Below are 11,970 nucleotides of genomic sequence, written 5' to 3'. Positions count from 1 at the left end.
CTTGTTTAACAACAGGGTATGCCCTAGGTTTACTGACCATCGCGATCGTTCCAGGGCATGTGATAGTTGTACTACGAATAAATGTAGTTGATCAGGCTACATTCATCCCTAATACAACTATGAACAGTCCTGGCTTAACCGGGATGTCAGGTTCTCTCAATCATCTTCTTTGATTTGTTATTATGTTCATTTTTCTAAGTCGCACAACTAAGAGTGTTCATTAGCACATTTTATTTGTTTTGTTCAGAGTTATTTAGTCCCTTGCTGGGTTTATAGTTGCATATCAATGTGTGGTTAGATATGCCAGTTCACTATAAACGGAGCTCTGATACCAACCTGTCACACCCCCGAACCAGACGGCGGAAACGTCTGAGGGCTCGCGTGACTTAAATTGAAATATCATCACAATGAATATAAATGAAACATAACACATTCATCACCAAACATTACATAGTACAACTAGCATTGTTTACATCAAGTACATGGTTTACATTACATGATCCCAAAACATAAAGTGTTTGGTGATTAGCAACTACAAAAGAAACTTTCAACACACTGGATGCTTCCTTGTTCAAACGATTACCTGAGAATACAAGTTATTTTGAAAACGGTCAACATATATAATGTTGGTGAGTTCATAAGTGTGTTTGATGTAAAATAGTTTATGTCGTTCGTAAAACCCAGAAAATCCGATATTTTCTGTAATAAGAATTTTCATGAAGATGTTGTGATGATCCTGTAAGTATATGCGTGAATGATTTCAAAACGTGTATAAATGAGTAGTTTTGCATTATAGTTTTTGAAAGTACAAGTGAATAAGATTGGTTTCCCCGGAAAACCCGATGTTTTCCGATAAAAAGTTATGATTGTTTTGTATTATTGTATCGTCACAGCGAATGAATATGATTTCCCCTGATTACTTAAATGATATCGGATTTCTATGTGAGTCGTTATAACCATGCATGATAATGACTAGTTCGTCTGTCTTAGCATTCTAATGAACACCGGGATTGATCTTAAGATTTTGTCACCCTAGACTGGCCGAGTCTAACTGTAGCGAACAGCTTAGGTGTGGGGGAGTCACCCCCGTATAGATCTATACACAAACTCTCGCTCTCCCTCCAGGAGACTTTGATTACAACTACAGACTACGACCGACACTTATTGGTGTCACCCGTTATTACTCACTTAATCCACATGAATTTGATTAAACTTGTTTAATGACCTGATTTCAGTTTACTTGAAGTGAAGGTAAGCCTAACAGACGAGGAGAAGAGGACTACTAGGCCCTACTAATTTCGTATGTTATTTAAGGCTGTCGAGTATATGAAAGGCGCGTTGGCCCATTTCGCATATGATTTATTTGGACCTTACTAGTAATGCTAATGGGCCACTGAGGCCCAATAGCATGTGAAAACCATTGAGGGTCCCTTAAGCATGTAATTGGGTCACAGGAGGCCCAATAACATGTATTATTTATGTTGGGCCCAAAAGTCATGTTAATGTATCATTTTTGGCGCATATTTACCACATAAACACAAGAAACTGCAATACTTCTCCGAGCAGGACCTTCTGGAAATCAATAATGAGTTTCAGAATTTGAAGAAGGGAAAAATGAGCGTTACTGAATACGCTGCTAGTTTCACAGAGAAGATGAAGCTCATCACATACCTAGTTCCAACAGAACTCTCAAAGGTCAATAAGTTTGCCCTCGGACTACCAGCGGACTATGGTCCAATGGTTAAGCAAGCAACCACATTGAAAGCCGCCATCTCGGCTGCTAGAAATGTTGAGACCCAGATCAGGGAGAAAGGTCTGGAGAGGTCATAGGGTGGAGAGAAGAGGAAGTTCGACGGACCCTCGGGGTCCAGCAAAAAGGGTAAATTCTCGAAGTCTAGTTTGAGAGGAGGAGGAGGCGAAGCGAAATGGTGCGACAAATGCAAGAAGAAGCATCTTGGGAAATGTGGCGGGGAAGCCACATGCTTCAAATGTGGAAAGCCAGGGCACTATGCCAACGAATGCACCCTTACCAAGAAAGTTTGCTATGGTTGCGGGGAGGAGGGGCACATCTCAAGGGATTGTCCGAAAAAGAAGGAGGTAGCAAAACCCAACATTCCACCAAAGCCGAAGGTGAGAGCCTTTCAGATGACATTGGAAGCTGCTAAAGAAGAAGTTGATGTCGCTTCAGGTACCTTTCTCGTAAACGAATTGCCTGCCCAAATTTTATTTGATTCTGGAGCCAACTATTCCTTTATTTCGCATGAATTTGGTAGAAAACTAGCTTTGCCTGTTGATAGACTAGATAATGCTTTATTAGTCGAAGTTTCTAGTGGCAAGTTTGTACCTGTTAGCCATCGTATGAAAAACATCTTAATCGACCTGAATGGGAATAAGTTCCACGAGGAATTATTGCCTATCGAACTTAACGGTTTCGACATCGTGTTGGGAATGGATTGGCTTAGCGCCAATGATGTCGAAATATTGTGCAAGAAGAAGATTGTAAAAGTAAACCCGTCAGGGAAAGAGTCATTTATGGTGTATGGGGACAAACGCAGAGTAAATTCTGGAATCATTTCTCTAATGAAATCCAGAAAGTGTTTGGCCAAAGGATGTACATCATATTTGGCATTCGTGATCGATGCTAAGAAGGAGAAAAAGGAGATGCAGAGCATTCCTGTCGTGTGTGATTATCCGGAAGTATTTCCCGAAGATCTTCCCGGATTACCACCTGATAGACAAGTGGAGTTTAGAATAGACTTGTTACCAGGGACGACACCAATAGCAAAAGCACCTTACCGACTAGCACCGACGGAGATGAAGGAGCTAATGATGCAACTTCAGGAGTTATTGGACAAAGGTTTCATTAGACCTAGTTCATCACCCTGGGGAGCCCCGATGTTATTTGTAAAGAAAAAGGACGGGAGTATGACAATGTGCATTGACTACAGAGAGCTGAATAAGGCAACGATAAAGATTAGATATCCGTTGCCAAGGATTGATGACCTGTTCGATCAACTAGAAGGTTCAAGTTATTTTTCAAAGATCGACCTAAGGTCAGGATATCATCAGCTGAAGGTGAGAGAGCAGGATATCGAGAAGACTGCATTCAGAACACGATACGGACACTACGAGTTTTTGGTTATGTCGTTTGGACTAACCAATGCTCCAGCAACATTCATGGATTTAATGAATAGTGTTTGTAATCCGTTCCTTGATAAATCTGTGATAGTGTTCATAGACGACATTATGATTTACTCGAAAAGCCAAGAGGAGCATGGCAGACACTTGCGAGAAGTGTTAGAAGTATTGAAGAAGGAGAAGTTGTATGCTAAGTTCTCCAAATGTGATTTTTGGATTCGAGAAGTCCAATTCTTGGGTTACGTGGTCAACCAAGAAGGGATAATGGTTGATCCAGCAAAGATTGAAGCTGTGATGAAGTGGGAACAACCAAAAAGTCCCACGGAGATCTGAAGCTTTTTAGGATTAGCCGGATATTACCGAAGGTTTATCCAAGGCTTTTCTTCGATCGCTACTCCATTAACAGCTTTGACTCACAAAGGAGCTACTTATGCTTGGAGTGATAAGCACAAAGAAGCATTCGAGTTGCTAAAGAAGAAGCTATGTGAAACACCGATTCTTTCTCTACCCGATGGGGTTGAAGACTTCGCTGTCTATAGCGATGCGTCTGGTGTTGGGTTGGGTTGTGTTTTGACCCAAAGTGAAAAGGTGATAGCATATGCGTCTCGACAGCTGAAAGAGCATGAAAAGAACTACCCCACTCATGATTTGGAGCTGGCAGCGGTAGTTTTCGCTCTAAAGATATGGAGGCATTACCTCTATGGCACGAAGTGCAAACTTTTCACTGATCATAATAGTCTCCAATATCTCTTTAGTCAGAAAGAATTAAATATGAGGCAACGACGCTGGCTAGAATTACTTAAGGACTACGACTGTGAGATACTTTACCACCCCGGTAAAGCAAATGTTGTTGCTGATGATCTCAGTCGGAAAGTCAATCTTGAAAGAAAAAGGCCAAGAGCGTTGAGATTAGAAGTTGTCTCGACAATTGTGGAGAGTATAAAGAAAGCTCAAGAGGAAGCTTCAGAAAAGAATGACCAAAAGGAGGAACGTTTGGGCAAAACGTTAGTGTTTGGTACAAACGGTCATGGACTGAAGGTATTCCAAGATCGTATTTGGGTACTGTGACATCCCCATTTTCACGGCCAGAAAAGACCGATTTTTGTTTATGCTTAATAAAAATCAGAGTACTTCTTTTAATAAAAATGTTGTGGAATTTGTTCCCAGAAAAACATGATAAATACGTTATCAAAGCATTTCCGAAGAAATGTATTTTTATTCATTTAAAACATTTGGGATGTCGTCGTCAATACAGAAACATAAGCATAAATAAAACTTACATTCATTTACACTAGTGATCTACATCTCTTTTAAATCTCTCAGTGCAAAGTAGCTTCGTATCGACACCTGTGATACAAATAAGCTGGAGTGGGTCAGGTTGGGAAACCTGGTGAGTACATAGGGTTTTAACCCACAATAATATAATTATTATATTTAAACATCAAACAATCAACCCGATTACCCATCCCCGTTATCTTCTTTAATATTCCTTAAAGAATTATCTTAAGGGTCATCTCCTATATCATATTTACCTCTCATCTTTCTACCTCACATTTCCTTATATGCTCGTTCCTAAGGCATGAACACTGTTGGATTAGTGTCTAAGTCCATAACTATAATTGGTATGTACTTGACCCGACTCGGCATGGTCCATTTGGGTTGCATGGCATCGGAACATTTGGATAGACCGTTTATGAGGAAAAGACATTTTGTGACATATTAATATATTATAAGTTCTAATATATTAATATGAAATCATGTTATTTAATTAGTATTGATCAAGAATTAATTTGGACTTAATTTAGTGATAAAAAAGAGACTAATTAAATATATGGGGATTGATTGTGTAAATCATTCATTCTTATATATGTGGGCTTATGATCCAAGATTCCTTTATGTTGGGTTGAACCCATGTGGTGATCCATGGATACTCCATGGAAGTTAAAACCCATGGAGCATAAGGAATGGGTAAAGTCATGAGTTACATGGTGTAACCCTAATAGCCACACTATATAAGAACCCCTTTAGTTCAAGAAATTGGCACTAGTGATACATATTTTGAGGGCTAGCCGATTTGAACATGTATGTCTTCTTCTCATGGTTATTCCAAGAGTTCATGATGTTGTGTGAACCATTTAAGGTGTCACACTTGGGGCACTAGGCTCTCAAGCTTTATGGAGTCAAGCAACAACAACAAGGTATGTATTCTATCTATTTTATTATCCTAGTATCAATGTTTTGGTATGCTAGTTAGGATAATACCTTGGATAATCATATTTGCATGTATAATAGAGAAAACATAGATCCAAGGTATTTAGGGTTGCATGTACACTTAGGAGTGTTAGAATGCTCAAAACCCATCAGTGGTATCAGAGCCTAGGCTTGTTTTCAATTATACTTGATGCAAATTGCTGAAAAATGCTGAAAAAGTCGAATTTCGGGCATTCTGGGCACTGGACTCGCCGAGTCCACTGATGAACTTGCCGAGTCCATGAAGAAAATCATCCTACTCGACGAGTAGGTTGATACACTCGACGAGTAGGAGCCCCTGACAGCATATCTTCAAGTTTTTTGGCTAGAAATGGACTAGGAACATTACCATAAGCTGTTTTTGAACCTATAATCCTGTTTTTGATGTGGTAATGTTCATACTAATCCAATTTCAAAGATAATTTTCAATAGATTCATGTGTTGTATTAGTTTAGTGATTAGGCTAATTACATGAAAAAGTTTGATTAAATTATCTTGTTCTTATGAGTTGCTTAGATTAATAGAAAAGTTAATTGATTATGTGTTTTCAATCCATTTTAATCTAAGAGTTGATTCTAAAATGTGTTTTTGTAACTTGTCCTCAAGTTATATGAAAAGTCACATTTAAGTTTCATAAAACTCATAAAAGTTGGCAATGGTTACAAAATGAAGAGTCTTGTCCTCAAGTTATGGAGGTTCAAGAGTCACTTCATTAAGTAATAAAATGTGTAACCTTAATTAATTCCATAAGTTACAAAATAAAGAAAAGTTACATTCTTTTATTAGTTTAAAGTCTTCCATAACTTGTCCTCAAGTTATGGAACTTGAAGAGTTTTTTAATTAAAACTACTTTAAACACATAAGTTATGGAATTAATTAGTTTTGAATAGTTTCAAAACTTGCCCTCAAGTTTTGGAATTTGAAAAGTTTCACTTATGAATACTTTAATTCCAAGTTAGCCCTTAGAATTTTAAAAGTTAAAATTCAAACCCTTATACTATTATTATAATTTTAATTATATAGATATGTATAAGATAAAGTCAATCTTACCGTTAGTAGGCCTCATTCACGAAGCCGGTCTATAAGGGGGTATAAGGTTACTGCCTATAAAATGGCAGTTTAATGGGTGTCCACTCTCACCCACCGCTTCCTTGACTGGTGGAGGGTCGTTAGCCGAACGGGTAGGAAAGGACTATAATTCTCCCTTCATTAAAAGTATTAATGATAAATACTAAGTAACTAAACACTTATACATTCCCAATCTTAGTTACTTAGGAAAATGTGAAAAGGTGCTAACCCATGAAATTACACTTTGTACCTTACCAAGTCATTAGTGGAGCGTGTGTGGTTAACCGGCACACTAATAAGGACTAGTAAGAGTGGCAAAGGGTAACTTGACTCTATTATAGATCGTTGGAGCGTGTGTGGTTAACCGGCACATCGATTAGGTGATAAAGTTAAGGGTACCAAGTCAATTTGCATGGTTATTCACACCTTGTTTGTGATCCTCGGCATCCCAGTCACAAACTTGAGAGAACACAATCGAGATTCAAACATGCCATTGAAAGTTCAATGTATCTCAAAAGATCTAGGAGTTTCAAATCCAATTAAAACTTAATTATATTTCATTTTTCATGGTGGAAATTGGTAAATCGTCATTTACCTACCTTCAACTATTTTATAACTTGGATTACGGCATCCCTCTTCCAGTTATAAATAGGTTGTTGGGTCCTAGCCTTAATATTTCATATTGGGTGTTATATTAAGGACTTTAAATCAACTCTCTTGAATATCTCCCAAAAGATGATCTTCCCAAATCTCTTGAAACAAGCTTTCCTAAATGAAGATGATGTCCCATGGAAATCATACTTCTTTCACCTCCTCCAATTATTCTCCCTAACCCACAAGTTCCTGAAAAGTTTAAGGTCACTCAAGCCCTATTGGCAAGCAAAGGTCTATATGTGATCACATCTTGGAGATGTAGTCAGATATTGACAAGCCGGGAGAGTTGGGTGTCAAAGTCTTGAGAAAGTTGGTGACTCAACTATTTTCTAAGTCACATAGTGAGTTCCTTTGGGACTCCTATGAAACAGACTATGACAAGATCCTTAATGATCTTATCTATTTGCTAAGATCAACTTCCTAAAACTTTATGGACATTGACAATGATGACATTGGATATCCAGTAAAGCTCTCTCTTCCCAATGGAAAGGGATCGCCCATAGTCAACTCGGTTGACCAAATGGTAAAGAGAGAGGCTAAGTCTGAGATAGTCCCATTATCAAGGGTCCATTTCCAAAGAAAGGGGCATTAGTTGCGAAGCTGCCAAATTTACCTAAGGATGTTAAAGTCAATACGTTTGACTCTACTTCAGGTAAAGTCCACTATCTAACTCTACTAAGTTTCTATTCTGAGATTCTTGATACATGATGTGACTGGGTCACATGTTGATGTTTTAAGAATCAAAGAAAAAAGTGAAGAAACTTAAAGAAAGATTATGCCGAATCTGATCGCGTAGATGGATTTCTATCGCATAGTTTGAAGATCGGATTCTTAAGCTACATCTTAGGAGTTATGATATATTGCATAGGATTAGATAACAACAAAGTTTTCATGTGCTTTTGCATTGTAAGGATAGTTTTTCTGCAAAGTTTTAAAATAAAAGAAATTTTTTTTTTGATTTTATTTATTTTAAAATATCCTTACAATGGCATTTGTGAAAACTTTTGTTGCTTATAAGATTCCATTAAGAGCAAGAGTGGAAATATGAATTTGATTCTTTCATTTGTGGTAGTGTCTAAATTTACCAAATAAGGAAAGATTCTCATCACCTGAGTTTCAGTTGGATAGAAACTTGGAATCATGCAAGTTGTATAGCATGATGAATAAGAACTTTCAAGCATTGGAAAAATTAATACTAACTACTTGTTCACATGGATGTGTGAGTCAAGTAAAGGATCGAGTACACATTCTTGTGCACTGATCAAGCCCACCACAAATAATCGTTAAGACTATTCGTCATTATTTACTAAAATTCAGTAAATATGGTTATACTTACAAGCTTAAGTGTAATTCTGAGACATTGGAAAAGGTTTCAATGTATGGCAGAGCGAATAAGAAGAATCAACTTAGGCAGAAAGATAAAAGTTTCTCAAATCTGAAAAGATGGGAGAGTACTTTAGTATCATGTTATATAATCATCTTAATGATTAAGAGACCTTATCACAATTCATCCTCTAAGTGCATTCTGGTAGCTAAGAAGAGGAGCTATGAATTATTGAAGTGGTTAAATCAAGAAGATGATTTATACTTCGTTCCAAAAACAATTCTTAGAGTTATACTCTAAGATTGTAACTTGAGTGACATGTCTTAAAGAAGGTTTAAAACACTTGTCAAATGTAAGAGTAAAAGTTTTCTACTCTTGTACATTTGAAATTGGTAAGTTGTGATGTTTTGGATAAAACAAAGACCAACTAAGGCCAATTGTGTGAAGTGTTTGTCTTGATTAGAATCCACACTATCTCTTGAATATCTGACAAGAAAGTCTTATATGTCAAGAGAACAGTGGGAGTCTTAAAGGTCTTGAAAGTCTCAAGAACTAATCAAGAATAAAACCTGAAGTTCTTCACTAGCACACGACTTGAGGTTTATAACCTATCGTGTCGACATGTCTGTGCCTATTCAAGTTGGCTTTGCATAGGAGTTCTAAGAGTTCTCAATTGGTTGCACAGCTACTTGGAAGCAATGACAGGCCCTTGAGCTGCCAAATGGCAAGAATTTAAGATTGCACAAGTTTAATCCATATAAGTGTGGATTTGTCAGTAACCTTGTCTTGTGATTATGGTTTTGACAAAATTCATATGGATAGGAACTCATACACCATAAAATCTAAGTGTCATAAGGTTTCTCTCCGATTCATGAAAATGATGGTGAGGAAACACTTTCACTAAGTAGATTTTAGCTAGATAGCAATTGTGATATTTGCATTCTCAAAGTCGTTAGTGGAGCGTGTGTGGTTAACCAGCACACTAACATGGACTTGTGAGAAGTGGTAAAGGTCTAAACAATCGAGACTATGATTACAGCATCCCTTTTCATAGTTCTTAAAATTGTTTAGACACACCTGTGAGCTATCTAAGATAAGGTGTATGATATTGATAAAGTTTTATCAAAGCAATCTAGTATCAATAATCTGAACTTTGGTAAGAAAGTCAATAAAGTATTGATTTCTAGAAGTCCAGCTGATTTCTGATTACATGTCAAAGCTAGTGGGAGCATAAGTGTTATGCTAATAATCATCATGTTAGTGGGAGCATGATAATTATGATAAAGGTTGCAAGTTAGCAATGTTAATTACAGAAAACAAAAGTTTCAATTCGTGAGGCTGCAGGGGTTGAAAAAGTTGTTTTGCTATAATTAAGGGAGAGAAAATTATACTTCATTTCAATTCTAAAAGCTTAGATTGAGGTTTTAAGTCGTATTTAGTCAAGGATATATATATGAATTTCATGTTGGAATGACTCAACATAAGGAAATTCTATATATGGGTCCATTATTTGCGTTCTAAAATTCGATTATGATTACGACATCGCTTTTCATAATCTGAATTATGAGAACTTGGCAAATAGAAATGGAAATGTTATAGCAAAAGACTGGTTTAGTCTTTATGTGAGACATCATGACTCGAGTCCCATATGCTTCGGATATAGGATCGATTACATGTGCTATATTTATCCTTTCTAAATTTTCCAAATGCCTGGGGCATTAAGAAGGGAAAAGGTCTAGAACTGGATATGACTAAAAGTATTAAGCAATTGTCGAGGACAATCTAAGGTTTACCAAAGATTGGTTGCTCAAGGACAGTTGGAAGTATAGTGATAATTCTGGAAGGACCATATTGACATAATCTGTAAGGAGGCAACTCTTGTTCAGAAGTGATAGTCAAAATGGAATCTGGAAATGTTTTAAAGTTAGAAATTATTCAATCTGTGTAAGATTAGGAAACTTAATGCAAGAAGGATATTTCCAAGGAGCTGATCTCCTTTGGAATGCTCTGTAATGGTTGTTGTCGAGTCTTTCTAACTCTGTGCATAATCATTACAGGAGGATCAATGCATATAAGTTTAGAATCTAACAGATTTCAGTAAATGGCATGAATTTGGAATTCTTGCATTTGCAGTAAGGATTTGGGACTGTGAAAGAGGATAATTGGAGTTATGTTCAATTGATCTAATTCACAAAGTGAAGATCATAGACAAACATAGTATGCATACTTGGTGTATGGCATGACTAGTGTTTAGAAAACATAGTGTACATGCTTGGAGCATGGGACAACTATTGTTTTAAATTCAAGAATAAAGTTGATAGCTGAAACAGTATACAATGAATAATGTGTAATCATATGGTGATAAATAAAAGGTGTTTTATTTATGTTCATAGGTTTTGATACCATATTAGATTCTATTATTATTGTGTTTCATTTTGCATGTTTTGACTTCCAGAATAACTAGGTCGTTCTTCCTGATTGAATAAGTTATTCAAACTATCCACAGTCGGTCATATGTTGGAAGTAGATATGAATCAAGACTGTCATGGGTTGGCTTGTAGAGGTCTAAGATGTTGGACAAGGGGCTACAACACTCATGAGTGCTCATAAGTTCTGAGTATTGGATTCAACCCGCGCTCATTGGAATCACTTCAAGGATTTTATCACGAGTGATCATGAGACGATAATATCTTATATTCTTCAAACCTAGAGATATGAGTTGTTACTATGAGTTGGTTGTACATTGATTGCACGAACACGCATTCGGTAACTCGGTGTTATAAAACGTGCCTTTGTGTATGATTCAACAAGTAGTAGAACAAGCCATATGAGTCGAAGTTTATCCATTCCTTTTACCTTCGGGATAAAAGCGATATCTGTGGGCCCCTCGATGATTTGATGATGACAAATGGAAGTGCTCGACCGAGCCAGGACTGATTTGATTTGTTCAATTAGTCAGTCGTCATAAATCGGAAATCAGGAAACAACAAATGGACAGAGAGAATGATCATAATCCATGTCTCAGTCCATATGATATCTAGAATAGAGGAATATATGATCCCTTATCTAATGGACAAGTCATTGACAAAGGTCAGAGTTCATCTACAAGGTCAGAGTTCGACAGCGGCTTTTGAGAGCTACGATTGCCAGTTGGTTCCTGAAGTCATACGCAATAATAGTTTTAGACTTATCCAAGTGGGAGACTATTGGATTAGTGTCTAAGTCCATAACTATAATTGGTATGTACTTGACCTGACTCGGCATGGTCCATTTGGGTTGCATGGCATCGGAACATTTGGATAGACCGTTTATGAGGAAAAGACATTTTGTGACATATTAATATATTATAAGTTCTAATATATTAATATGAAATCATGTTATTTAATTAGTATTGATCAAGAATTAATTTGGACTTAATTTAGTGATAAAAAAGAGACTAATTAAATATATGGGGATTGATTGTGTAAATCATTCATTCTTATATATGTGGGCTTATGATCCAAGATTCCTTTATGTTGGGTTTAACCCATGTGGTG

Source organism: Lactuca virosa, chromosome 8 (genome assembly GCF_052849685.1).
Source record: "Lactuca virosa cultivar CGN04683 chromosome 8, Lactuca_virosa_CGN04683_v6, whole genome shotgun sequence".
In the NCBI taxonomy this organism is placed as follows: Eukaryota; Viridiplantae; Streptophyta; class Magnoliopsida; order Asterales; family Asteraceae; genus Lactuca; species Lactuca virosa.
The sequence above is the reverse complement of the archived record's forward strand: the minus strand, read 5'-3'. Positions refer to the sequence as shown.